The sequence below is a fragment of the Pseudorca crassidens genome, chromosome 4 (assembly GCF_039906515.1).
Source record: "Pseudorca crassidens isolate mPseCra1 chromosome 4, mPseCra1.hap1, whole genome shotgun sequence".
In the NCBI taxonomy this organism is placed as follows: domain Eukaryota; kingdom Metazoa; phylum Chordata; class Mammalia; order Artiodactyla; family Delphinidae; genus Pseudorca; species Pseudorca crassidens.
In genome coordinates, this window is record NC_090299.1 from 96,400,841 (window position 1) to 96,428,299 (window position 27,459).

The window sequence follows — 27,459 nt, forward strand, 5'->3', positions numbered from 1 at the left end:
TCAACGAAGTGGACTCTACATCCCATAATAAACGCCTAAGAATATACCTGACTAGGAAGAATCTTAAAACCTATGGATTTATATGTCTCCGAAAGAGAATCAAGCGTGTGTACAGCGGCATAAACGCAGCAGTGATAGGATTGGTGAGGTTCGGTGGACAAATGCAGGCCCTTTGAAGTCATATTGCATGGTACCCATTCCATGGGTCTCAACTCTCCAGGTTTAAGGGATTCTTCCTTCAGCTAAAACATGCATGTGGAACCCAGAGTATGATCCACCGTGTGCTCGGGAAACGTGTTCAATTGTGTCAGTTTTCGTCCCCTGGTACTCGGGTGCAACATTCCAGATGCTTTATTAACACTCTCCCCACTTGGAGAGTCAGTGCCTTTAACCTCCTGTTTGGCCCAGTTTGCAATTTCTGCGGAAAATGAACAGGAATAGGGAGAACCAATGAGAGACTAGCTGGATGTGTCTGGACGGGCAAATTTAACTCTCATTTCCCACCAGGAAGAGGAATTAAACAAAGGCTCAGTGTGCCATGCCGGAACCACACTAGGGCCTGAAGCAATGCAGCGGTGTTGCGGCCAGGTCACAAGAAAGCGAGTTGAAGAAAGGAGCTCAGGGGCACTGTCATTCACATACCTGCAGAGTTATAAATGACAGCTATCGTCCAAAAATATATTGAAGTAAGGCTGCCAAGAGGACTTGAAAGCGGGGCAGAATTGCAGGAAACCGATTTCAGGAGGTAGACTGGAATTGCATGTGAAGCATAGGAAAAGAGGCAGAACGTCCACAATGATGCACTTGGCCAAAAAGGGCGTATGCGTTTTTTCCTGAATATATTCAGGAATAAACGCATACGCCCTTTTTGGCCAACCAAGCAAGCTTGCAAAGGAAATCTGCACTACAATGAAGTCTCACTGCCCCCCGGTCAAAAGGGCCATCTGAAAAAAGTGTAAAATCCAGAAAGGCAGGACAGGCCATGGAGAACTGGGAGCCTTGTTATGCTGATGGGCGGGATGTAAATTGCCAACAGTCACTCTGGAGAAGTGTATGGTGTTTCCTGAAACATCTAAAAAACAAAGCAACAGAGCCTAGGGCACTTCCACTTATGGTCCTATAGCTTAGGGAAATTAAAATCAAAAAGACTCAGCCACCCCAAAGTTTGGGACGGCTCTGTTTACAAGAACCTCGTTTACGGTACAAGTTCAATATCACAGAAAGCGCAAAATGGGTAAAGAAGTTGTGGTACTTACGTACAATGCAATATCACTCAGCAATGAAATCTATGTCATCAGGCCCGTAGCAGCATAATGAGTGGATTCAGGTACGATGATGCTAAGTGAAATAAGTCACACAGAAAAAGAAACATCATAAGATATCACTACTACACGGAATGTAAACTTGGCTACACAGGAACTGAATTACAAAACAGAACAGGGTCTCAAATGTAGAAAACCAACTTATGCATGCTTAAGGGGAAAGGTGAGTTGGGGTGCTGCATAAAACCAGAGATTGAAATTAGAACGGATACCGTTCCATAAGCCAAATATGTAATAGCCAAGAGCTACTCATTGCTCAACGAAGTGGACTCAACACCCCATATTAAACGCATAAGAATATACCTGACTAGTAAGAATCTTAAAACCTATGGATTTATATGTCTCCGAAAGAGAATCAAGCGTGTGTACAGCGGCATAAACGCAGCAGTGTTAGGATTGTTGAGGTTCGGTGAGCAAATGCAGACCCTTTGAAGTCATATTGCATGGTACCCATTGCAGGGGTCTCAACTCTCCAGGTTTAAGGGATTCTTCCTTCAGCTAAAACATGCATGTGGAACCCAGAGTATGATCCACTGTGTGATCGGGAAACGTGTTCAAATGTGACTCAGTTTTCGTCCCCCGGTACTCGGGTGCAACATTCCAGACGCTTTACTAACACTCTCCCCACTTGGAGAGTCAGTGCCTTTAACCTCCTGTTTGGCCCAGTTTGCAATTTCTGCGGAAAATGAACAGGAATAGGGAGAACCAATGAGAGACTAGCTGGAGGTGTCTGGACGGGCAAATTTAACTCTCATTGCCCACCAGGAAGAGGAATTAACCAAAGGCTCAGCGTGCCATTCTGGAACCACACTAGGGCCTGAAACAATGCTGCGGTGTTGCGGCCAGCTCACAAGAAAACGAGTTGAAGAAAGGAGCTCAGGGGCACTGTAATTCACAAACCTGCAGAGTTATAAATGACAGCTATCGTCCAAAAATATATTGAAGTAAGGCTGCCAAGAGGACTTGAAAGCGGGGCAGAATTGCAGGAAACCGATTTCAGGAGGTAGACTGGAATTGCATGTAAAGCATAGGAAAAGAGGCAGAACGTCCACAATGATGCACTTGGCCAAAAAGGGCATATGCGATTTTTCCTCAAGAAAAAAAGCCTACGCCCTTTTTGGCCAACCAAGCAAGCTTGCAAAGGAAATCTGCACTACAATGAAGTCTCACTGCCCCCCGATCAAAAGGGTCATCTGAAAAAAGTGTGAAATCCAGAAAGGCAGGACAGGCCATGGAGAACTGGGAGCCTTGTTATGCTGATGGGCGGGATGTAAATTGCCAACAGCCACTCTGGAGAAGTGTATGGTGTTTCCCGAAACATCTAAAAAACAAAGCAACAGAGCCTAGGGCACTTCCACTTATGTTCCTATAGCTTAGGGAAATTAAAATCAAAAAGACACAACCACCCCAATGTTTGGGACAGCTCTGTTTACAAGAACCTCGTTTACGGTACAAGTTCAGTATCACAGAAAGTGAAAAATGGATAAAGAAGTTGTGGTAATTACGTACAATGCAATATCACGCAGCAATGAAATCTATGTCATCAGGCCCATAGCAGCATAATGAGTGGATTCAGGTACGATGATTCTAAGTGAAATAAGTCACACAGAAAAAGAAACATCATAAGATATCACTACTACACGGAATGTAAACTTGGCTACACAGGAACTGAATTACAAAACAGAACAGGGTCTCAAATGTAGAAAACCAAGTTATGCTTGCTTAAGGCGAAAGGTGAGTTGGGGTGCTGCATAAAACCAGAGATTGAAATTAGCACAGATACCGTTCCATAAGCCAAATATGTAATAGACAAGAGCTACTCCTTGCTCAACGAAGTGGACTCTACACCCCATAATAAACGCCTAAGAATATACCTGACTAGGAAGAATCTTAAAACCTATGGATTTATATGTCTCCGAAAGAGAATCAAGCGTGTGTACAGCGGCATAAACGCAGCAGTGATAGGATTGGTGAGGTTCGGTGGACAAATGCAGACCCTTTGAAGTCATATTGCATGGTACCCATTCCATGGGTCTCAACTCTCCAGGTTTAAGGGATTCTTCCTTCAGCTAAAACATGCATGTGGAACCCAGAGTATGATCCACCATGTGCTCGGGAAACGTGTTCAATTGTGTCAGTTTTCGTCCCCTGGTACTCGGGTGCAACATTCCAGATGCTTTACTAACACTCTCCCCACTTGGAGAGTCAGTGCCTTTAACCTCCTGTTTGGCCCAGTTTGCAATTTCTGCGGAAAATGAACAGGAATAGGGAGAACCAATGAGAGACTAGCTGGAGGTGTCTGGACGGGCAAATTTAACTCTCATTTCCCACCAGGAAGAGGAATTAACCAAAGGCTCAGTGTGCCATTCCGAAACCACACTAGGGCCTGAAGCAATGCAGCGGTGTTGCGGCCAGCTCACAAGAAAGCGAGTTGAAGAAAGGAGCTCAGGGGCACTGTCATTCACATACCTGCAGAGTTATAAATGACAGCTATCGTCCAAAAATATATTGAAGTAAGGCTGCCAAGAGGACTTGAAAGTGGGGCAGAATTGCAGGAAACCGATTTCAGGAGGTAGACTGGAATTGCATGTAAAGCATAGGAAAAGAGGCAGAACGTCCACAATGATGCACTTGGCCAAAAAGGGCGTATGCGTTTTTTCCTGAATATATTCAGGAATAAACGCATACGCCCTTTTTGGCCAACCAAGCAAGCTTGCAAAGGAAATCTGCACTACAATGAAGTCTCACTGCCCCCCAGTCAAAAGGGCCATCTGAAAAAAGTGTAAAATCCAGAAAGGCAGGACAGGCCATGGAGAACTGGGAGCCTTGTTATGCTGATGGGCGGGATGTAAATTGCCAACAGCCACTCTGGAGAAGTGTATGGTGTTTCCTGAAACATCTAAAAAACAAAGCAACAGAGCCTAGGGCACTTCCACTTATGGTCCTATAGCTTAGGGAAATTAAAATCAAAAAGACACAACCACCCCAATCTTTGGGACAGCTCTGTTTACAAGAACCTCGTTTACGGTACAAGTTCAATATCACAGAAAGCGCAAAATGGATAAAGAAGTTGTGGTACTTACGTACAATGCAATATCACTCAGCAATGAAATCTATGTCATCAGGCCCGTAGCAGCATAATGAGTGGATTCAGGTACGATGATTGTAAGTGAAATAAGTCACACAGAGAAAGAAACATCATAAGATATCTCTACCACATGGAATGTAAACTTGGCTACACAGGAACTGAACTACAAAACAGAACAGGGTCTCAAATGTAGAAAACAGACTTATGCTTGCTTAAGAGTAAAGGTGAGTTGGGGTGCTGCATAAAACCAAAGATTGAAATTAGCACAGATACGGTTCCATAAGCCAAATATTTAATAGACAAGAGCTACTCCTTGCTCAACGAAGTGGACTCTACACCCCATATTAAACGCCTAAGAATATACCTGACTAGTAAGAATCTTAAAACCTATGGATTTATATGTCTCCGAAAGAGAATCAAGCGTGTGTACAGCGGCATAAACGCAGCAGTGTTAGGATTGTTGAGGTTCGGTGAGCAAATGCAGACCCTTTGAAGTCATATTGCATGGTACCCATTGCAGGGGTCTCAACTCTCCAGGTTTAAGGGATTCTTCCTTCAGCTAAAACATGCATGTGGAACCCAGAGTATGATCCACTGTGTGATCGGGAAACGTGTTCAAATGTGACTCAGTTTTCGTCCCCCGGTACTCGGGTGCAACATTCCAGACGCTTTACTAACACTCTCCCCACTTGGAGAGTCAGTGCCTTTAACCTCCTGTTTGGCCCAGTTTGCAATTTCTGCGGAAAATGAACAGGAATAGGGAGAACCAATGAGAGACTAGCTGGAGGTGTCTGGACGGGCAAATTTAACTCTCATTGCCCACCAGGAAGAGGAATTAACCAAAGGCTCAGCGTGCCATTCTGGAACCACACTAGGGCCTGAAACAATGCTGCGGTGTTGCGGCCAGCTCACAAGAAAACGAGTTGAAGAAAGGAGCTCAGGGGCACTGTAATTCACAAACCTGCAGAGTTATAAATGACAGCTATCGTCCAAAAATATATTGAAGTAAGGCTGCCAAGAGGACTTGAAAGCGGGGCAGAATTGCAGGAAACCGATTTCAGGAGGTAGACTGGAATTGCATGTAAAGCATAGGAAAAGAGGCAGAACGTCCACAATGATGCACTTGGCCAAAAAGGGCATATGCGATTTTTCCTCAAGAAAAAAAGCCTACGCCCTTTTTGGCCAACCAAGCAAGCTTGCAAAGGAAATCTGCACTACAATGAAGTCTCACTGCCCCCCGATCAAAAGGGTCATCTGAAAAAAGTGTGAAATCCAGAAAGGCAGGACAGGCCATGGAGAACTGGGAGCCTTGTTATGCTGATGGGCGGGATGTAAATTGCCAACAGCCACTCTGGAGAAGTGTATGGTGTTTCCCGAAACATCTAAAAAACAAAGCAACAGAGCCTAGGGCACTTCCACTTATGTTCCTATAGCTTAGGGAAATTAAAATCAAAAAGACACAACCACCCCAATGTTTGGGACAGCTCTGTTTACAAGAACCTCGTTTACGGTACAAGTTCAGTATCACAGAAAGTGAAAAATGGATAAAGAAGTTGTGGTAATTACGTACAATGCAATATCACGCAGCAATGAAATCTATGTCATCAGGCCCATAGCAGCATAATGAGTGGATTCAGGTACGATGATTCTAAGTGAAATAAGTCACACAGAAAAAGAAACATCATAAGATATCACTACTACACGGAATGTAAACTTGGCTACACAGGAACTGAATTACAAAACAGAACAGGGTCTCAAATGTAGAAAACCAAGTTATGCTTGCTTAAGGCGAAAGGTGAGTTGGGGTGCTGCATAAAACCAGAGATTGAAATTAGCACAGATACCGTTCCATAAGCCAAATATGTAATAGACAAGAGCTACTCCTTGCTCAACGAAGTGGACTCTACACCCCATAATAAACGCCTAAGAATATACCTGACTAGGAAGAATCTTAAAACCTATGGATTTATATGTCTCCGAAAGAGAATCAAGCGTGTGTACAGCGGCATAAACGCAGCAGTGATAGGATTGGTGAGGTTCGGTGGACAAATGCAGACCCTTTGAAGTCATATTGCATGGTACCCATTCCATGGGTCTCAACTCTCCAGGTTTAAGGGATTCTTCCTTCAGCTAAAACATGCATGTGGAACCCAGAGTATGATCCACCGTGTGCTCGGGAAACGTGTTCAATTGTGTCAGTTTTCGTCCCCTGGTACTCGGGTGCAACATTCCAGATGCTTTACTAACACTCTCCCCACTTGGAGAGTCAGTGCCTTTAACCTCCTGTTTGGCCCAGTTTGCAATTTCTGCGGAAAATGAACAGGAATAGGGAGAACCAATGAGAGACTAGCTGGAGGTGTCTGGACGGGCAAATTTAACTCTCATTTCCCACCAGGAAGAGGAATTAACCAAAGGCTCAGTGTGCCATGCCGAAACCACACTAGGGCCTGAAGCAATGCAGCGGTGTTGCGGCCAGCTCACAAGAAAGCGAGTTGAAGAAAGGAGCTCAGGGGCACTGTCATTCACATACCTGCAGAGTTATAAATGACAGCTATCGTCCAAAAATATATTGAAGTAAGGCTGCCAAGAGGACTTGAAAGCGGGGCAGAATTGCAGGAAACCGATTTCAGGAGGTAGACTGGAATTGCATGTAAAGCATAAGAAAAGAGGCAGAACGTCCACAATGATGCACTTGGCCAAAAAGGGCGTATGCGTTTTTTCCTGAATATATTCAGGAATAAACGCATACGCCCTTTTTGGCCAACCAAGCAAGCTTGCAAAGGAAATCTGCACTACAATGAAGTCTCACTGCCCCCCGGTCAAAAGGGCCATCTGAAAAAAGTGTAAAATCCAGAAAGGCAGGACAGGCCACGGAGAACTGGGAGCCTTGTTATGCTGATGGGCGGGATGTAAATTGCCAACAGCCACTCTGGAGAAGTGTATGGTGTTTCCTGAAACATCTAAAAAACAAAGCAACAGAGCCTAGGGCACTTCCACTTATGGTCCTATAGCTTAGGGAAATTAAAATCAAAAAGACACAACCACCCCAATCTTTGGGACAGCTCTGTTTACAAGAACCTCGTTTACGGTACAAGTTCAATATCACAGAAAGCGCAAAATGGATAAAGAAGTTGTGGTACTTACGTACAATGCAATATCACTCAGCAATGAAATCTATGTCATCAGGCCCGTAGCAGCATAATGAGTGGATTCAGGTACGATGATTGTAAGTGAAATAAGTCACACAGAGAAAGAAACATCATAAGATATCTCTACCACATGGAATGTAAACTTGGCTACACAGGAACTGAACTACAAAACAGAACAGGGTCTCAAATGTAGAAAACAGACTTATGCTTGCTTAAGAGTAAAGGTGAGTTGGGGTGCTGCATAAAACCAAAGATTGAAATTAGCACAGATACGGTTCCATAAGCCAAATATTTAATAGACAAGAGCTACTCCTTGCTCAACGAAGTGGACTCTACACCCCATATTAAACGCCTAAGAATATACCTGACTAGTAAGAATCTTAAAACCTATGGATTTATATGTCTCCGAAAGAGAATCAAGCGTGTGTACAGCGGCATAAACGCAGCAGTGTTAGGATTGTTGAGGTTCGGTGAGCAAATGCAGACCCTTTGAAGTCATATTGCATGGTACCCATTGCAGGGGTCTCAACTCTCCAGGTTTAAGGGATTCTTCCTTCAGCTAAAACATGCATGTGGAACCCAGAGTATGATCCACTGTGTGATCGGGAAACGTGTTCAAATGTGACTCAGTTTTCGTCCCCCGGTACTCGGGTGCAACATTCCAGACGCTTTACTAACACTCTCCCCACTTGGAGAGTCAGTGCCTTTAACCTCCTGTTTGGCCCAGTTTGCAATTTCTGCGGAAAATGAACAGGAATAGGGAGAACCAATGAGAGACTAGCTGGAGGTGTCTGGACGGGCAAATTTAACTCTCATTGCCCACCAGGAAGAGGAATTAACCAAAGGCTCAGCGTGCCATTCTGGAACCACACTAGGGCCTGAAACAATGCTGCGGTGTTGCGGCCAGCTCACAAGAAAACGAGTTGAAGAAAGGAGCTCAGGGGCACTGTAATTCACAAACCTGCAGAGTTATAAATGACAGCTATCGTCCAAAAATATATTGAAGTAAGGCTGCCAAGAGGACTTGAAAGCGGGGCAGAATTGCAGGAAACCGATTTCAGGAGGTAGACTGGAATTGCATGTAAAGCATAGGAAAAGAGGCAGAACGTCCACAATGATGCACTTGGCCAAAAAGGGCATATGCGATTTTTCCTCAAGAAAAAAAGCCTACGCCCTTTTTGGCCAACCAAGCAAGCTTGCAAAGGAAATCTGCACTACAATGAAGTCTCACTGCCCCCCGATCAAAAGGGTCATCTGAAAAAAGTGTGAAATCCAGAAAGGCAGGACAGGCCATGGAGAACTGGGAGCCTTGTTATGCTGATGGGCGGGATGTAAATTGCCAACAGCCACTCTGGAGAAGTGTATGGTGTTTCCTGAAACATCTAAAAAACAAAGCAACAGAGCCTAGGGCACTTCCACTTATGTTCCTATAGCTTAGGGAAATTAAAATCAAAAAGACACAACCACCCCAATGTTTGGGACAGCTCTGTTTACAAGAACCTCGTTTACGGTACAAGTTCAGTATCACAGAAAGTGAAAAATGGATAAAGAAGTTGTGGTAATTACGTACAATGCAATATCACGCAGCAATGAAATCTATGTCATCAGGCCCATAGCAGCATAATGAGTGGATTCAGGTACAATGATTCTAAGTGAAATAAGTCACACAGAAAAAGAAACATCATAAGATATCACTACTACACGGAATGTAAACTTGGCTACACAGGAACTGAATTACAAAACAGAACAGGGTCTCAAATGTAGAAAACCAAGTTATGCTTGCTTAAGGCGAAAGGTGAGTTGGGGTGCTGCATAAAACCAGAGATTGAAATTAGCACAGATACCGTTCCATAAGCCAAATATGTAATAGACAAGAGCTACTCCTTGCTCAACGAAGTGGACTCTACACCCCATAATAAACGCCTAAGAATATACCTGACTAGGAAGAATCTTAAAACCTATGGATTTATATGTCTCCGAAAGAGAATCAAGCGTGTGTACAGCGGCATAAACGCAGCAGTGATAGGATTGGTGAGGTTCGGTGGACAAATGCAGACCCTTTGAAGTCATATTGCATGGTACCCATTCCATGAGTCTCAACTCTCCAGGTTTAAGGGATTCTTCCTCAGCTAAAACATGCATGTGGAACCCAGAGTATGATCCACCATGTGCTCGGGAAACGTGTTCAATTGTGTCAGTTTTCGTCCCCTGGTACTCGGGTGCAACATTCCAGATGCTTTACTAACACTCTCCCCACTTGGAGAGTCAGTGCCTTTAACCTCCTGTTTGGCCCAGTTTGCAATTTCTGCGGAAAATGAACAGGAATAGGGAGAACCAATGAGAGACTAGCTGGAGGTGTCTGGACGGGCAAATTTAACTCTCATTTCCCACCAGGAAGAGGAATTAACCAAAGGCTCAGTGTGCCATGCCGAAACCACACTAGGGCCTGAAGCAATGCAGCGGTGTTGCGGCCAGCTCACAAGAAAGCGAGTTGAAGAAAGGAGCTCAGGGGCACTGTCATTCACATACCTGCAGAGTTATAAATGACAGCTATCGTCCAAAAATATATTGAAGTAAGGCTGCCAAGAGGACTTGAAAGCGGGGCAGAATTGCAGGAAACCGATTTCAGGAGGTAGACTGGAATTGCATGTAAAGCATAGGAAAAGAGGCAGAACGTCCACAATGATGCACTTGGCCAAAAAGGGCGTATGCGTTTTTTCCTGAATATATTCAGGAATAAACGCATACGCCCTTTTTGGCCAACCAAGCAAGCTTGCAAAGGAAATCTGCACTACAATGAAGTCTCACTGCCCCCCGGTCAAAAGGGCCATCTGAAAAAAGTGTAAAATCCAGAAAGGCAGGACAGGCCATGGAGAACTGGGAGCCTTGTTATGCTGATGGGCGGGATGTAAATTGCCAACAGCCACTCTGGAGAAGTGTATGGTGTTTCCTGAAACATCTAAAAAACAAAGCAACAGAGCCTAGGGCACTTCCACTTATGGTCCTATAGCTTAGGGAAATTAAAATCAAAAAGACACAACCACCCCAATCTTTGGGACAGCTCTGTTTACAAGAACCTCGTTTACGGTACAAGTTCAATATCACAAAAAGCGCAAAATGGATAAAGAAGTTGTGGTACTTACGTACAATGCAATATCACTCAGCAATGAAATCTATGTCATCAGGCCCGTAGCAGCATAATGAGTGGATTCAGGTACAATGATTGTAAGTGAAATAAGTCACACAGAGAAAGAAACATCATAAGATATCTCTACCACATGGAATGTAAACTTGGCTACACAGGAACTGAACTACAAAACAGAACAGGGTCTCAAATGTAGAAAACAGACTTATGCTTGCTTAAGAGTAAAGGTGAGTTGGGGTGCTCCATAAAACCAAAGATTGAAATTAGCACAGATACGGTTCCATAAGCCAAATATTTAATAGACAAGAGCTACTCCTTGCTCAACGAAGTGGACTCTACACCCCATATTAAACGCCTAAGAATATACCTGACTAGTAAGAATCTTAAAACCTATGGATTTATATGTCTCCGAAAGATAATCAAGCGTGTGTACAGTGGCATAAATGCAGCAGTGCTAGGATTGGTGAGGTTCGGTGAGCAAATGCAGACCCTTTGAAGTCATATTGCATGGTACCCATTGCAGGGGTCTCAACTCTCCAGGTTTAAGGGATTCTTCCTTCAGCTAAAACATGCATGTGGAATCCAGAGTATGATCCACCATGTGATCGGGAAACGTGTTCAAATGTGTCTCAGTTTTCGTCCCCTGGTACTCGGGTGCAACATTCCAGACGCTTTACTAACACTCTCCCCACTTGGAGAGTCAGTGCCTTTAACCTCCTGTTTGGCCCAGTTTGCAATTTCTGCGGAAAATGAACAGGAATAGGGAGAACCAATGAGAGACTAGCTGGAGGTGTCTGGACGGGCAAATTTAACTCTCATTTCCCACCAGGAAGAGGAATTAACCAAAGACTCAGCGTGCCATGCCGGAACCACACTAGGGCCTGAAGCAATCCTGCGGTGTTGCGGCCAGCTCACAAGAAAGCGAGTTGAAGAAAGGAGCTCAGGGACACTGTCATTCACATACCTGCAGAGTTATAAATGATAGCTATCGTCCAAAAATATATTGAAGTAAGGCTGCCAAGAGGACTTGAAAGCGGGACAGAATTGCAGGAAACCGATTTCAGGAGGTAGACTGGAATTGCATGTAAAGCATAGGAAAAGAGGCAGAACGTCCACAATGATGCACTTGGCCAAAAAGGGCGTATGCGTTTTTTCCTGAATATATTCAGGAAAAAACGCATACGCCCTTTTTGGCCAACCAAGCAAGCTTGCAAAGGAAATCTGCACTACAATGAAGTCTCACTGCCCCCCGGTCAAAAGGGCCATCTGAAAAAAGTGTAAAATCCAGAAAGGCAGGACAGGCCATGGAGAACTGGGAGCCTTGTTATGCTGATGGGCGGGATGTAAATTGCCAACAGCCACTCTGGAGAAGTGTATGGTGTTTCCTGAAACATCTAAAAAACAAAGCAACAGAGCCTAGGGCACTTCCACTTATGGTCCTATAGCTTAGGGAAATTAAAATCAAAAAGACACAACCACCCCAATCTTTGGGACAGCTCTGTTTACAAGAACCTCGTTTACGGTACAAGTTCAATATCACAGAAAGCGCAAAATGGATAAAGAAGTTGTGGTACTTACGTACAATGCAATATCACTCAGCAATGAAATCTATGTCATCAGGCCCGTAGCAGCATAATGAGTGGATTCAGGTACGATGATTGTAAGTGAAATAAGTCACACAGAGAAAGAAACATCATAAGATATCTCTACCACATGGAATGTAAAGTTGGCTACACAGGAACTGAACTACAAAACAGAACAGGGTCTCAAATGTAGAAAACAGACTTATGCTTGCTTAAGAGTAAAGGTGAGTTGGGGTGCTGCATAAAACCAAAGATTGAAATTAGCACAGATACGGTTCCATAAGCCAAATATTTAATAGACAAGAGCTACTCCTTGCTCAACGAAGTGGACTCTACACCCCATATTAAACGCCTAAGAATATACCTGACTAGTAAGAATCTTAAAACCTATGGATTTATATGTCTCCGAAAGAGAATCAAGCGTGTGTACAGTGGCATAAATGCAGCAGTGCTAGGATTGGTGAGGTTCGGTGAGCAAATGCAGACCCTTTGAAGTCATATTGCATGGTACCCATTGCAGGGGTCTCAACTCTCCAGGTTTAAGGGATTCTTCCTTCAGCTAAAACATGCATGTGGAACCCAGAGTATGATCCACTGTGTGATCGGGAAACGTGTTCAAATGTGTCTCAGTTTTCGTCCCCTGGTACTCAGGTGCAACATTCCAGACGCTTTACTAACACTCTCCCCACTTGGAGAGTCAGTGCCTTTAACCTCCTGTTTGGCCCAGTTTGCAATTTCTGCGAAAAATGAACAGGAATAGGGAGAACCAATGAGAGACTAGCTGGAGGTGTCTGGACGGGCAAATTTAACTCTCATTTCCCACCAGGAAGAGGAATTAACCAAAGGCTCAGCGTGCCATGCCGGAACCACACTAGGGCCTGAAGCAATCCTGCGGTGTTGCGGCCAGCTCACAAGAAAGCGAGTTGAAGAAAGGAGCTCAGGGACACTGTCATTCACATACCTGCAGAGTTATAAATGATAGCTATCGTCCAAAAATATATTGAAGTAAGGCTGCCAAGAGGACTTGAAAGCGGGGCAGAATTGCAGGAAACCGATTTCAGGAGGTAGACTGGAATTGCATGTAAAGCATAGGAAAAGAGGCAGAACGTCCACAATGATGCACTTGGCCAAAAAGGGCGTATGCGTTTTTTCCTGAATATATTCAGGAAAAAACGCATACGCACTTTTTGGCCAACCAAGCAAGCTTGCAAAGGAAATCTGCACTACAATGAAGTCTCACTGCTCCCCGGTCAAAAGGGCCATCTGAAAAAAGTGTAAAATCCAGAAAGGCAGGACAGGCCATGGAGAACTGGGAGCCTTGTTATGCTGATGGGCGGGATGTAAATTGCCAACAGCCACTCTGGAGAAGTGTATGGTGTTTCCTGAAACATCTAAAAAACAAAGCAACAGAGCCTAGGGCACTTCCACTTATGGTCCTATAGCTTAGGGAAATTAAAATCAAAAAGACTCAGCCACCCCAAAGTTAGGGACAGCTCTGTTTACAAGAACCTCATTTATGGTCCAAGTTCAATATCACAGAAAGCGAAAAATGGAAAAAGAAGTTGTGGTACTTACGTACAATGCAATATCACTCAGCAATGAAATCTATGTCATCAGGCCCGTATCAGCATAATGAGTGGATTCAGGTACGATGATTCTAAGTGAAATAAGTCACACAGAAAAACAAACATCATAAGATATCACTACTACAAGGAATGTAAACTTGGCTACACAGGAACTGAATTACAAAACAGAACAGGGTCTCAAATGTAGAAAACCAACTTATGCTTGCTTAAGGCGAAAGGTGAGTTGGGGTGCTGCATAAAACCAGAGATTGAAATTAGCACAGATACCGTTCCATAAGCCAAATATGTAATAGACAAGAGCTACTCCTTGCTCAACGAAGTGGACTCTACACCCCATAATAAACGCCTAAGAATATACCTGACTAGGAAGAATCTTAAAACCTATGGATTTATATGTCTCCGAAAGAGAATCAAGCGTGTGTACAGCGGCATAAACGCAGCAGTGATAGGATTGGTGAGGTTCGGTGGACAAATGCAGACCCTTTGAAGTCATATTCCATGGTACCCATTCCATGGGTCTCAACTCTCCAGGTTTAAGGGATTCTTCCTTCAGCTAAAACATGCATGTGGAACCCAGAGTATGATCCACCGTGTGCTCGGGAAACGTGTTCAATTGTGTCAGTTTTCGTCCCCTGGTACTCGGGTGCAACATTCCAGATGCTTTACTAACACTCTCCCCACTTGGAGAGTCAGTGCCTTTAACCTCCTGTTTGGCCCAGTTTGCAATTTCTGCGGAAAATGAACAGGAATAGGGAGAACCAATGAGAGACTAGCTGGAGGTGTCTGGACGGGCAAATTTAACTCTCATTTCCCACCAGGAAGAGGAATTAACCAAAGGCTCAGTGTGCCATGCCGAAACCACACTAGGGCCTGAAGCAATGCAGCGGTGTTGCGGCCAGCTCACAAGAAAGCGAGTTGAAGAAAGGAGCTCAGGGGCACTGTCATTCACATACCTGCAGAGTTATAAATGACAGCTATCGTCCAAAAATATATTGAAGTAAGGCTGCCAAGAGGACTTGAAAGCGGGGCAGAATTGCAGGAAACCGATTTCAGGAGGTAGACTGGAATTGCATGTAAAGCATAGGAAAAGAGGCAGAACGTCCACAATGATGCACTTGGCCAAAAAGGGCGTATGCGTTTTTTCCTGAATATATTCAGGAATAAACGCATACGCCCTTTTTGGCCAACCAAGCAAGCTTGCAAAGGAAATCTGCACTACAATGAAGTCTCACTGCCCCCCGGTCAAAAGGGCCATCTGAAAAAAGTGTAAAATCCAGAAAGGCAGGACAGGCCATGGAGAACTGGGAGCCTTGTTATGCTGATGGGCGGGATGTAAATTGCCAACAGCCACTCTGGAGAAGTGTATGGTGTTTCCTGAAACATCTAAAAAACAAAGCAACAGAGCCTAGGGCACTTCCACTTATGGTCCTATAGCTTAGGGAAATTAAAATCAAAAAGACACAACCACCCCAATCTTTAGGACAGCTCTGTTTACAAGAACCTCATTTACGGTACAAGTTCAATATCACAGAAAGCGCAAAATGGATAAAGAAGTTGTGGTACTTACGTACAATGCAATATCACTCAGCAATGAAATCTATGTCATCAGGCCCGTAGCAGCATAATGAGTGGATTCAGGTACGATGATTGTAAGTGAAATAAGTCACACAGAGAAAGAAACATCATAAGATATCTCTACCACATGGAATGTAAACTTGGCTACACAGGAACTGAACTATAAAACAGAACAGGGTCTCAAATGTAGAAAACCGACTTATGCTTGCTTAAGAGTAAAGGTGAGTTGGGGTGCTGCATAAAACCAAAGATTGAAATTAGCACAGATACGGTTCCATAAGCCAAATATGTAATAGACAAGAGCTACTCCTTGCTCAACGAAGTGGACCCTACACCCCATATTAAACGCCTAAGAATATACCTGACTAGTAAGAATCTTAAAACCTATGGATTTATATGTCTCCGAAAGAGAATCAAGCGTGTGTACAGTGGCATAAATGCAGCAGTGCTAGGATTGGTGAGGTTCGGTGAGCAAATGCAGACCCTTTGAAGTCATATTGCATGGTACCCATTGCAGGGGTCTCAACTCTCCAGGTTTAAGGGATTCTTCCTTCAGCTAAAACATGCATGTGGAATCCAGAGTATGATCCACCATGTGATCGGGAAACGTGTTCAAATGTGTCTCAGTTTTCGTCCCCTGGTACTCGGGTGCAACATTCCAGACGCTTTACTAACACTCTCCCCACTTGGAGAGTCAGTGCCTTTAACCTCCTGTTTGGCCCAGTTTGCAATTTCTGCGGAAAATGAACAGGAATAGGGAGAACCAATGAGAGACTAGCTGGAGGTGTCTGGACGGGCAAATTTAACTCTCATTTCCCACCAGGAAGAGGAATTAACCAAAGGCTCAGTGTGCCATGCCGGAACCACATTAGGGCCTGAAGCAAGGCTGCGGTGTTGCGGCCAGCTCACAAGAAAGCGAGTTGAAGAAAGGAGCTCAGGGACACTGTCATTCACATACCTGCAGAGTTATAAATGATAGCTATCGTCCAAAAATATATTGAAGTAAGGCTGCCAAGAGGACTTGAAAGCGGGGCAGAATTGCAGGAAACCGATTTCAGGAGGTAGACTGGAATTGCATGTAAAGCATAGGAAAAGAGGCAGAACGTCCACAATGATGCACTTGGCCAAAAAGGGCGTATGCGTTTTTTCCTGAATATATTCAGGAAAAAACGCATACGCCCTTTTTGGCCAACCAAGCAAGCTTGCAAAGGAAATCTGCACTACAATGAAGTCTCACTGCTCCCCGGTCAAAAGGGCCATCTGAAAAAAGTGTAAAATCCAGAAAGGCAGGACAGGCCATGGAGAACTGGGAGCCTTGTTATGCTGATGGGCGGGATGTAAATTGCCAACAGCCACTCTGGAGAAGTGTATGGTGTTTCCTGAAACATCTAAAAAACAAAGCAACAGAGCCTAGGGCACTTCCACTTATGGTCCTATAGCTTAGGGAAATTAAAATCAAAAAGACTCAGCCACCCCAAAGTTAGGGACAGCTCTGTTTACAAGAACCTCATTTATGGTCCAAGTTCAATATCACAGAAAGCGAAAAATGGATAAAGAAGTTGTGGTACTTACGTACAATGCAATATCACTCAGCAATGAAATCTATGTCATCAGGCCCGTAGCAGCATAATGAGTGGATTCAGGTACGATGATTCTAAGTGAAATAAGTCACACAGAAAAACAAACATCATAAGATATCACTACTACAAGGAATGTAAACTTGGCTACACAGGAACTGAATTACAAAACAGAACAGGGTCTCAAATGTAGAAAACCAACTTATGCTTGCTTAAGGCGAAAGGTGAGTTGGGGTGCTGCATAAAACCAGAGATTGAAATTAGCACAGATACCGTTCCATAAGCCAAATATGTAATAGACAAGAGCTACTCCTTGCTCAACGAAGTGGACTCTACACCCCATAATAAACGCCTAAGAATATACCTGACTAGGAAGAATCTTAAAACCTATGGATTTATATGTCTCCGAAAGAGAATCAAGCGTGTGTACAGCGGCATAAACGCAGCAGTGATAGGATTGGTGAGGTTCGGTGGACAAATGCAGACCCTTTGAAGTCATATTCCATGGTACCCATTCCATGGGTCTCAACTCTCCAGGTTTAAGGGATTCTTCCTTCAGCTAAAACATGCATGTGGAACCCAGAGTATGATCCACCGTGTGCTCGGGAAACGTGTTCAATTGTGTCAGTTTTCGTCCCCTGGTACTCGGGTGCAACATTCCAGATGCTTTACTAACACTCTCCCCACTTGGAGAGTCAGTGCCTTTAACCTCCTGTTTGGCCCAGTTTGCAATTTCTGCGGAAAATGAACAGGAATAGGGAGAACCAATGAGAGACTAGCTGGAGGTGTCTGGACGGGCAAATTTAACTCTCATTTCCCACCAGGAAGAGGAATTAACCAAAGGCTCAGTGTGCCATGCCGAAACCACACTAGGGCCTGAAGCAATGCAGCGGTGTTGCGGCCAGCTCACAAGAAAGCGAGTTGAAGAAAGGAGCTCAGGGGCACTGTCATTCACATACCTGCAGAGTTATAAATGACAGCTATCGTCCAAAAATATATTGAAGTAAGGCTGCCAAGAGGACTTGAAAGCGGGGCAGAATTGCAGGAAACCGATTTCAGGAGGTAGACTGGAATTGCATGTAAAGCATAGGAAAAGAGGCAGAACGTCCACAATGATGCACTTGGCCAAAAAGGGCGTATGCGTTTTTTCCTGAATATATTCAGGAATAAACGCATACGCCCTTTTTGGCCAACCAAGCAAGCTTGCAAAGGAAATCTGCACTACAATGAAGTCTCACTGCCCCCCGGTCAAAAGGGCCATCTGAAAAAAGTGTAAAATCCAGAAAGGCAGGACAGGCCATGGAGAACTGGGAGCCTTGTTATGCTGATGGGCGGGATGTAAATTGCCAACAGCCACTCTGGAGAAGTGTATGGTGTTTCCTGAAACATCTAAAAAACAAAGCAACAGAGCCTAGGGCACTTCCACTTATGGTCCTATAGCTTAGGGAAATTAAAATCAAAAAGACACAACCACCCCAATCTTTAGGACAGCTCTGTTTACAAGAACCTCATTTACGGTACAAGTTCAATATCACAGAAAGCGCAAAATGGATAAAGAAGTTGTGGTACTTACGTACAATGCAATATCACTCAGCAATGAAATCTATGTCATCAGGCCCGTAGCAGCATAATGAGTGGATTCAGGTACGATGATTGTAAGTGAAATAAGTCACACAGAGAAAGAAACATCATAAGATATCTCTACCACATGGAATGTAAACTTGGCTACACAGGAACTGAACTATAAAACAGAACAGGGTCTCAAATGTAGAAAACCGACTTATGCTTGCTTAAGAGTAAAGGTGAGTTGGGGTGCTGCATAAAACCAAAGATTGAAATTAGCACAGATACGGTTCCATAAGCCAAATATGTAATAGACAAGAGCTACTCCTTGCTCAACGAAGTGGACCCTACACCCCATATTAAACGCCTAAGAATATACCTGACTAGTAAGAATCTTAAAACCTATGGATTTATATGTCTCCGAAAGAGAATCAAGCGTGTGTACAGTGGCATAAATGCAGCAGTGCTAGGATTGGTGAGGTTCGGTGAGCAAATGCAGACCCTTTGAAGTCATATTGCATGGTACCCATTGCAGGGGTCTCAACTCTCCAGGTTTAAGGGATTCTTCCTTCAGCTAAAACATGCATGTGGAATCCAGAGTATGATCCACCATGTGATCGGGAAACGTGTTCAAATGTGTCTCAGTTTTCGTCCCCTGGTACTCGGGTGCAACATTCCAGACGCTTTACTAACACTCTCCCCACTTGGAGAGTCAGTGCCTTTAACCTCCTGTTTGGCCCAGTTTGCAATTTCTGCGGAAAATGAACAGGAATAGGGAGAACCAATGAGAGACTAGCTGGAGGTGTCTGGACGGGCAAATTTAACTCTCATTTCCCACCAGGAAGAGGAATTAACCAAAGGCTCAGTGTGCCATGCCGGAACCACATTAGGGCCTGAAGCAAGGCTGCGGTGTTGCGGCCAGCTCACAAGAAAGCGAGTTGAAGAAAGGAGCTCAGGGACACTGTCATTCACATACCTGCAGAGTTATAAATGATAGCTATCGTCCAAAAATATATTGAAGTAAGGCTGCCAAGAGGACTTGAAAGCGGGGCAGAATTGCAGGAAACCGATTTCAGGAGGTAGACTGGAATTGCATGTAAAGCATAGGAAAAGAGGCAGAACGTCCACAATGATGCACTTGGCCAAAAAGGGCGTATGCGTTTTTTCCTGAATATATTCAGGAAAAAACGCATACGCCCTTTTTGGCCAACCAAGCAAGCTTGCAAAGGAAATCTGCACTACAATGAAGTCTCACTGCTCCCCGGTCAAAAGGGCCATCTGAAAAAAGTGTAAAATCCAGAAAGGCAGGACAGGCCATGGAGAACTGGGAGCCTTGTTATGCTGATGGGCGGGATGTAAATTGCCAACAGCCACTCTGGAGAAGTGTATGGTGTTTCCTGAAACATCTAAAAAACAAAGCAACAGAGCCTAGGGCACTTCCACTTATGGTCCTATAGCTTAGGGAAATTAAAATCAAAAAGACTCAGCCACCCCAAAGTTAGGGACAGCTCTGTTTACAAGAACCTCATTTATGGTCCAAGTTCAATATCACAGAAAGCGAAAAATGGATAAAGAAGTTGTGGTACTTACGTACAATGCAATATCACTCAGCAATGAAATCTATGTCATCAGGCCCGTAGCAGCATAATGAGTGGATTCAGGTACGATGATTCTAAGTGAAATAAGTCACACAGAAAAACAAACATCATAAGATATCACTACTACAAGGAATGTAAACTTGGCTACACAGGAACTGAATTACAAAACAGAACAGGGTCTCAAATGTAGAAAACCAACTTATGCTTGCTTAAGGCGAAAGGTGAGTTGGGGTGCTGCATAAAACCAGAGATTGAAATTAGAACAGATACCGTTCCATAAGCCAAATATTTAATAGACAAGAGCTACTCCTTGCTCAACGAAGTGGACTCTACACCCCATATTAAACGCGTAAGAATATACCTGACTAGAAAGAATCTTAAAACCTATGGATTTATATGTCTCCGAAAGAGAATCAAGCGTGTGTACAGTGTCATAAACGCAGCAGTGATAGGATTGGTGAGGTTCGGTGAGCAAATGCAGAACCTTTGAAGTCATATTGCATGGTACCCATTCCATGGGTCTCAACTCTCCAGGTTTAAGGGATTCTTCCTTCAGCTAAAACATGCATGTGGAACCCAGAGTATGATCCACCGTGTGCTCGGGAAACGTGTTCAATTGTGTCAGTTTTCGTCCCCTGGTACTCGGGTGCAACATTCCAGATGCTTTACTAACACTCTCCCCACTTGGAGAGTCAGTGCCTTTAACCTCTTGTTTGGCCCAGTTTGCAATTTCTGCGGAAAATGTACAGGAATAGGGAGAACCAATGAGAGACTAGCTGGAGGTGTCTGGACGGGCAAATTTAACTCTCATTTCCCACCAGGAAGAGGAATTAACCAAAGGCTCAGCATGTCATGCCGGAACCACACTAGGGCCTGAAGCAATGCTGCGGTGTTGCGGCCAGCTCACAAGAAAGCGAGTTGAAGAAAGGAGCTCAGGGGCACTGTCATTCACAAACCTGCAGAGTTAAAAATGACAGCTATCGTCCAAAAATATATTGAAGTAAGGCTGCCAAGAGGACTTGAACGCTGGGCAGAATTGCAGGAAACCGATTTCAGGAGGTAGACTGGAATTGCATGTAAAGCAAAGGAAAAGAGGCAGAACGTCCACAATGATGCACTTGGCCAAAAAGGGCGTATGCGTTTTTTCCTGAATATATTCAGGAAAAAACGCATACGCCCTTTTTGGCCAACCAAGCAAGCTTGCAAAGGAAATCTGCACTACAATGAAGTCTCACTGCCTCCCGGTCAAAAGGGCCATCTGAAAAAAGTGTAAAATCCAGAAAGGCAGGACAGGCCATGGAGAACTGGGAGCCTTGTTATGCTGATGGGCGGGATGTAAATTGCCAACAGCCACTCTGGAGAAGTGTATGGTGTTTCCTGAAACATCTAAAAAACAAAGCAACAGAGCCTAGGGCTCTTCCACTTATGGTCCTATAGCTTAGGGAAATTAAAATCAAAAAGACACAGCCACCCCAAAGTTTGGGAAGGCTCTGTTTACAAGAACCTCGTTTACAGTACAAGTTCAAAATCACAGAAAGTGAAAAATGATAAAGAAGTTGTGGTACTTACGTACAATGCAATATCACTCAGCAATGAAATCTATGTCATCAGACCCATAGCAGCACAATGAGTGGATTCAGGTACGATGATTCTAAGTGAAATAAGTCACACAGAAAAAGAAACATCATAAGATATCTCTACCACATGGAATGTAAACTTGGCTACACAGGAACTGAATTACAAAACAGAACAGGGTCTCAAATGTAGAAAACCGACTTATGCTTGCTTAAGAGGAAAGGTGAGTTGGGGTGCTGCATAAAACCAGAGATTGAAATTAGCACAGATACCGTTCCATAAGCCAAATATGTAATAGACAAGAGCTACTCCTTGCTCAACGAAGTGGACTCTACACCCCATATTAAACGCCTAAGAATATACCTGACTAGTAAGAATCTTAAAACCTATGGATTTATATGTCTCAGAAAGAGAATCAAGCGTGTGTACAGTGGCATAAATGCAGCAGTGATAGGATTGGTGAGGTTCGGTGAGCAAATGCAGACCCTTTGAAGTCATATTGCATGGTACCCATTGCAGGGGTCTCAACTCTCCAGGTTTAAGGGATTCTTCCTTCAGCTAAAACATGCATGTGGAACCCAGAGTATGATCCACCATGTGATCGGGAAACGTGTTCAAATGTGTCTCAGTTTTCGTCCCCTGGTACTCGGATGCAAGATTCCAGACGCTTTACTAACACTCTCCCCACTTGGAGAGTCAGTGCCTTTAACCTCCTCTTTGGCCCAGTTTGCAATTTCTGCGGAAAATGAACAGGAATAAGGAGAACCAATGAGAGACTAGCTGGAGGTGTCTGGACGGGCAAATTTAACTCTCATTTCCCACCAGGAAGAGGAATTAACCAAAGGCTCAGCGTGCCATGCCGGAACCACACTGGGACCTGAAGCAATGCAGCGGTGTTGCGGCCAGCTCACAAGAAAGCGAGTTGAAGAAAGGAGCTCAGGGGCACTGTCATTCACAAACCTGCAGAGTTAAAATTGACAGCTATCGTCCAAAAATATATTGAAGTAAGGCTGCCAAGAGGACTTGAAAGCGGGGCAGAATTGCAGGAAACCGATTTCAGGAGGTAGACTGGATTTGCATGTAAACCACAGGAAAAGAGGCAGAACGTCCACAATGATGCACTTGGCCAAAAAGGGCGTATGCGTTTTTTCCTGAATATATTCAGGAAAAAATGCATACGCCCTTTTTGGCCAACCAAGCAAGCTTGCAAAGGAAATCTGCACTACAATTAAGTCTCACTGACCCCCGGTCAAAAGGGCCATCTGATAAAAGTGTAAAATCCAGAAAGGCAGGAGAGGCCATGGAGAACTGGGAGCCTTGTTATGCTGATGGGAGGGATGTAAATTGCCAACAGCCACTCTGGAGAAGTGTATGGTGTTTCCTGAAACATCCAAAAAACAAAGCAACAGAGCCTAGGGCACTTTCACTTATGGTCCTATAGCTTAGGGAAATTAAAATCAAAAAGACACAGCCACCCCAAAATTTGGGACGGTTCTGTTTACAAGAACCTCGTTTACGGTACAAGTTCAATATCGCAGAAAGCGAAAAATGGATAAAGAAGTTGTGGTACTTACGTACAATTCAATATCACTCAGCAATGAAATCTATGTTATCAGGCCCATAGCAGCATAATGAGTGGATTCAGGTACGATGATTCTAAGTGAAATAAGTCACACAGAAAAAGAAACATCATAAGATATCACTACTACACGGAATGTAAACTTGGCTACACAGGAACTGGATTATAAAACAGAACAGTGTCTCAAATGTAGAAAACCAACTTATGCTTGCTTAAGGGGAAATGTGAGTTGGGGTGCTGCATAAAACCAGAGATTGAAATTAGCACAGATACCGTTCCATAAGCCAAATATGTAATAGACAAGAGCTACTCCTTGCTCAACGAAGTGGACTCAACACCCCATATTAAACGCCTAAGAATATAACTGACTAGTAAGAATCTTAAAACCTATGGATTTATATGTCTCCGAAAGAGAATCAAGCGTGTGTACAGCGGCATAAACGCAGCAGTGATAGGATTGGTGAGGATCGGTGAGCAAATGCAGACCCTTTGAAGTCATATTGCATGGTACCCATTCCATGGGTCTCAACTCTCCAGGTTTAAGGGATTCTTCCTTCAGCTAAAACATGCATGTGGAACCCAGAGTATGATCCACCGTGTGATCGGGAAACGTGTTCAAAGGTGTCTCAGGTTTCGTCCCCCGGTACTCGGGTGCAACATTCCAGACGCTTTACTAACACTCTCCCCACTTGGAGAGTCAGTGCCTTTAACCTCCTGTTTGGCCCAGTTTGCAATTTCTGCGGAAAATGAACAGGAATAGGGAGAACCAATGAGAGACTAGCTGGAGGTGTCTGGACGGGCAAATTTAACTCTCATTTCCCACCAGGAAGAGGAATTAACCAAAGGCTCAGCGTGCCATGCCGGAACCACACTAGGGCCTGAAGCAATGCTGCGGTGTTGCGGCCATCTCACAAGAAAGCGAGTTGAAGAAAGGAGCTCAGGGGCACTGTCATTCACAAACCTGCAGAGTTATACATGACAGCTATCGTCCAAAAATATATTGAAGTAATGCCGCCAAGTGGAGTTGAAAGCGGGGCAGAATTGCAGGAAACCGATTGCAGGAGGTAGACTGGAATTGCATGTAAAGCATAGGAAAAGAGGCAGAACTTCCACAATGATGCACTTGGCCAAAAAGGGCGTATGTGTTTTTTCCTGAATATATTCAGCGGCATAAATGCAGCAGTGATAGCATTGGTGAGGTTCGGTGAGCAAATGCAGACCCTTTGAAATCATATTGCATGGTACCCATTCCATGGGTCTCAACTCTCCAGGTTTAAGGGATTCTTCCTTCAGCTAAAACATGCATGTGGAAGCCAGAGTATGATCCACCATGTGATCGGGAAACGTGTTCAGTTGTGTCAGTTTTCATCCCCTGGTACTCGGGTGACACATTCCAGACGCTTTACTAACACTCTCCCCACTTGGAGAGTCAGTGCCTTTAACCTCCTCTTTGGCCCAGTTTGCAATTTCTGCGGAAAATGAACAGGAATAGGGAGAACCAATGAGAGACTAGCTGGAGGTGTCTGGACGGGCAAATTTAACTCTCATTTCCCACCAGGAAGAGGAATTAACCAAAGGCTCAGCGTGCCATGCCGGAACCACACTAGGGCCTGAAGCAATGCTGCGGTGTTGCGGCCAGCTCACAAGAAAGCGAGTTGAAGAAAGGAGCTCAGGGGCACTGTCATTCACAAACCTGCAGAGTTATACATGACAGCTATCGTCCAAAAATATATTGAAGTAAGGCTGCCAAGAGGACTTGAAAGTGGGGCAGAATTGCAGGAAACCGATTTCAGGAGGTAGACTGGAATTGCATGTAAAGCATAGGAAAAGAGGCAGAACGTCCACAATGATGCACTTGGCCAAAAAGGGCGTATGCGTTTTTTCCTGAATACATTCAGGAAAAAACGCATACGCCCTTTTTGGCCAACCAAGCAAGCTTGCAAAGGAAATCTGCACTACAATGAAGTCTCACTGTCCCCTGGTCAAAAGGGCCATCTGAAAAAAGTGTAAAATCCAGAAAGGCAGGAGAGACCATGGAGAACTGGGAGCCTTGTTATGCTGATGGGCGGGATGTAAATTGCCAACAGCCACTCTGGGGAAGTGTATGGTGTTTCCTGAAACATCTAAAAAACAAAGCAACAGAGCCTAGGGCACTTCCACTTATGGTCCTATAGCTTAGGGAAATTAAAATCAAAAAGACACAGCCACCCCAAAGTTTGGGACGGCTCTGTTTACAAGAACCTCATTTACGGTACAAGTTCAGTATCACAGAAAGTGAAAAATGGATAAAGAAGTTGTGGTACATACGTACAATGCAATATCACTCAGCAATGAAATCTATGTCATCAGGCCCATAGCAGCATAATGAGTGGATTCAGGTACGATGATTCTAAGTGAAATAAGTCACACAGAAAAACAAACATCATAAGATATCACTACTACACGGAATGTAAACTTGGCTACACAGGAACTGAATTACAAAACAGAACAGGGTCTCAAATGTAGAAAACCAACTTATGCTTGCTTAAGGGGAAATGTGAGTTGGGGTGCTGCATAAAACCAGAGATTGAAATAAGCACAGATACCTTTCCATAAGCCAAATAGGTAATAGACAAGAGCTACTCCTTGTTCAAAGAAGTGGACTCAACACCCCATATTAAACGCCTACGAATATACCTGACTAGTAAGAATCTTAAAACCTATGGATTTCTATGTCTCCGAAAGAGAATCAATCGTGTGTACAGCGGCATAAACGCAGCAGTGATAGGATTGGTGAGGTTCGGTGAGCAAATGCAGACCCTTTGAAGTCATATTGCATGGTACCCATTCCATGGGTCTCAACTCTCCAGGTTTAAGGGATTCTTCCTTCAGCTAAAACATGCATGTGAAACCCAGAGTATGATCCACCATGTGATCGGGAAACGTGTTCAGTTGTGTCAGTTTTCATCCCCTGGTACTCGGGTGACACATTCCAGACGCTTTACTAACACTCTCCCCACTTGGAGAGTCAGTGCCTTTAACCTCCTGTTTGGCCCAGTTTGCAATTTCTGCGGAAAATGAACAGGAATAGGGAGAACCAATGAGAGACTAGCTGGAGGTGTCTGGACGGGCAAATTTAACTCTCATTTCCCACCAGGAAGAGGAATTAACCAAAGGCTCAGCGTGCCATGCCGGAACCACACTAGGGCCTGAAGCAATGCTGCGGTGTTGCGGCCAGCTCACAAGAAAGCGAGTTGAAGAAAGGAGCTCAGGGGCACTGTCATTCACAAACCTGCAGAGTTATAAATGACAGCTATCGTCCAAAAATATATTGAAGTAAGGCTGCCAAGAGGACTTGAAAGTGGGGCAGAATTGCAGGAAACCGATTTCAGGAGGTAGACTGGAATTGCATGTAAAGCATAGGAAAAGAGGCAGAACGTCCACAATGATGCACTTGGCCAAAAAGGGCGTATGCGTTTTTTCCTGAATATATTCAGGAAAAAACGCATACGCACTTTTTGGCCAACCAAGCAAGCTTGCAAAGGAAATCTGCACTACAATGAAGTCTCACTGCTCCCCGGTCAAAAGGGCCATCTGAAAAAAGTGTAAAATCCAGAAAGGCAGGACAGGCCATGGAGAACTGGGAGCCTTGTTATGCTGATGGGCGGGATGTAAATTGCCAACAGCCACTCTGGAGAAGTGTATGGTGTTTCCTGAAACATCTAAAAAACAAAGCAACAGAGCCTAGGGCACTTCCACTTATGGTCCTATAGCTTAGGGAAATTAAAATCAAAAAGACGCAGCCACCCCAAAGTTAGGGACAGCTCTGTTTACAAGAACCTCATTTATGGTCCAAGTTCAATATCACAGAAAGCGAAAAATGGATAAAGAAGTTGTGGTACTTACGTACAATGCAATATCACTCAGCAATGAAATCTATGTCATCAGGCCCGTAGCAGCATAATGAGTGGATTCAGGTACGATGATTCTAAGTGAAATAAGTCACACAGAAAAAGAAACATCATAAGATATCTCTACCACATGGAATGTAAACTTGGCTACACAGGAACTGAATTACAAAACAGAACAGGGTCTCAAATGTAGAAAACCGACTTATGCTTGCTTAAGGGGAAAGGTGAG